This window comes from Telopea speciosissima, chromosome 1 (genome assembly GCF_018873765.1).
Source record: "Telopea speciosissima isolate NSW1024214 ecotype Mountain lineage chromosome 1, Tspe_v1, whole genome shotgun sequence".
Classification (NCBI taxonomy): Eukaryota; Viridiplantae; Streptophyta; class Magnoliopsida; order Proteales; family Proteaceae; genus Telopea; species Telopea speciosissima.
Window position 1 is genome coordinate 16,158,925 of NC_057916.1, and position 3,080 is coordinate 16,162,004.

The window sequence follows — 3,080 nt, forward strand, 5'->3', positions numbered from 1 at the left end:
GTCTTCCCCAAGCCCCTACATGGACCTGTTAATTCATCGAAGTCCCGCCAGAATAGTATATTAATGCACAAGTGGGCCGATCCCTTCGGACCTTAAGGCCTATGGCCTTTTAATGGCATTTCGGAATCAACCCACAAACCAAGCGATGGAATAGAAGACATCACACCCCCAAAAAATAGCTAGGCCTGTTGGACAAGTGTGTGTCCATCAAACCCAGTTCGGTCCGGTTCAACCCGGTTCACCTTTGTATTGAACATTTATACATTTTTGTTTAATATTGTCATATGCGATATAAACTTTTTGAGCATTATGTATCCGTAAGTTATACTCAAAATGGTAGTCATGACTAGGGTTTGGGTTGGGCACCCTTATCATATGGTCGTCGCATTGGGTATGCCTAGACATGTGATGTCAGGGTACGAATGCGAGTGCTCACCCTGTACCTGAGGGAACCCTGTCATTGCAAAGTGTGATCGCATTCTTTGGTTCATCAATGACTGAGACTCAAGCGAGTCAAAGCCGGTGTTCTGGGAATGCGTGAACACTTTGTGAGTGAAGGAGTTATCCAACACGGTCACCACTGCCCGATTGGGGAACACCAAGATAGAGACTGTCTGTGCATGGTCGGATCAGAATCTGGATCCAGTACTGTTTTAGAAATGATTTTGCAAAATTTATTTTACATAAAATGATACATTATTTATAGTTATTTCAAATAAAGTGTTTTATCGAGTTTTGCGGGACCCGATCGGATGCACAGACGCTCTTATATGGACATGTACTATGGATTGGGGTTTGGCAGTACATGTGTACATGCCCTAGATTCCATAATGATGGTGTTGATTAGTGGGGGGGTTGTATATGATAAATTGTTATCATATAGGGGGTTATTTAGAATTTGCTAATTTAATTGGCTCTTTATTTAATTAATGGATTTGGTGCTAATTGTAATTATCCATTAATAATTAAATAAAGAATCTAATTAATACTTTCCCTATTAGATTCTGCTTCTTCACCTGTATACGTAGCACTTTGAGTTTAAACAGAACTGCCAGACTGAGAGAGAGAGCGTCAGACTCTCACTAGGGCTCTATTAAATCTATCTAGGATTTAATTAAACCCTATTATTATGAATAGGGGACCATAAAACGCAGAATTGGGTAGCTCTCCATGTTTTTGGAGCAGACACTCTCTCTCCTGCGTTTTTGGTTTCTCTCTCTCCCTCTTGTGATCTCTCTTCTTCTTCTTGCTTCTCTCACCTGTGTTTGAGAGTTAGGGTTTGTGAAACTCTAGATCTGTGCTGAGGAGTTTGTGGGCATCTGGGACTGGCGTGTAGAACCTTGGTAGCACCATTGGAGGTTCAGATCTATTTGCTTGGAGCGCTCGCTGGAGGAAGAACCACTATCTATTGGAAGAACAACACTTGAGGCTCACCAGGCTAGTAGTTCTTTATTAATTCCTTCTGTTCATTGATTATTAATATTTATGGGATGCGAAAGAAACTCGAATCGATTTATTGCCGTTGCGCATTCGAGTATGGGATGGATCCCTCTTGCCATGTGATGACTAGAGATGTATTTTCTCTGTCCCTAATGTGTTCTATAATTGCATGGGACACATGAGGGAAGGAGAAACCCTATTAGGGATGCATCGGGGTTCCCATGGGAGACCATGGAAAACCCTAAAATTAAAATGGGGCACCCATGGGACACCATGGGATAACCCAGGGTGTGCAACACCTTAATTTTCAGTTAATTGGTTTCCCTAGGGAAACATGTTTTTTATCCCTGGGCCGTTGTTTGACCAACAAGGCCATCATCTCCCACAACACTTGAAGTGAAGGGGATCTCTGTAGAAGCTCCCACTCTATTGCCATACCTTTATTCCACACTGTTTGTTTCCTATGACTCTAGATTTTGTGAGAGCCAAGACCACTATGAACTTTCTCTTTAGATATAGAGCATGTTGTAAAAGAGTACCCAAAAGACTTGCAAACTAAACAAGAGTTTGGTTTCCACTCATTCTGAGCTCTTTGAATGAAGGAATGACCTTCGTCATCCTCAATAACAATCTGCTCCTGTAGCTCTTTTCTCCCCTGCAACTTCAATGCGGAGGCGAGCAAAAGCAAGCCTATCTTGAGTGTGGCCCTCCTATCGATGAACAAGGGGTGGTGGTACTGAGGACAGAACCTATGATGACCTTTAAAGGTGGTCTCTACGCTCGATCCCAACTCAATTGAAGCAACAAAAGGGATTTACCTGTTGTGTATAATCTGGTCAACCATAGGGAGGGTGTCAATTTTGGATTAGAATCGGTAATCGGATTGAAACCGACCAGCTAGGAATTGGTACCGGTCCATCAAATAGCTTATTGGTCTGATTCCGGATCTACCGATAAGTTATTGGTCCAGTTCTGGATCTACCAATTAGGAACCGGAATAAATTCACATCCTAACCTTAATTCTTAAGACTCAAGGTTATGAGAGCTAAGGTCAAACCCATTTATTTTTTTAGTTTTTCAATTTTGATTGGTATCACTTGTCTCATATACTATTTTACCAAAGATTTGTCTGTATATTTTTAACATCCATTATTTAGGAATACTAACTTAAGAACATACCTTAAAATAATCCTAACTCATGAGGGTGGTGGTGTTCCTACTTATTAATTAATACCAAATAAGAGGTAATATAGACTAGTTATGTGATTTCAGAAAAAAAAAAATCTCAAGTGATTGAAACTAGTGTCTTATTATGATATTATTAAATATATGTAGCATGTGTTAGGGAAATTATTTTTTTAAATTTTGATTGGATTGCTTGGAACCGTTTAGGAACCGAAACCGACCCACCCATCAATTAATAGTCCTGGATCTCAAATTTGGAACCGATTAACCCATTGGTCCGATTATAGTCCTGACCCCTTAGAACTAGGACCGTTAAGGAACTGGACCAATTAACACCCCTGTGCATCAACTATACACGCCAAGTGATGAATGGAGGCTGGTTGAAAAATTTTAGTGATAAATCTGTCTTTGATCATATTGGTAAACCTGCCATAATGTGATTCATTATTTCTTAT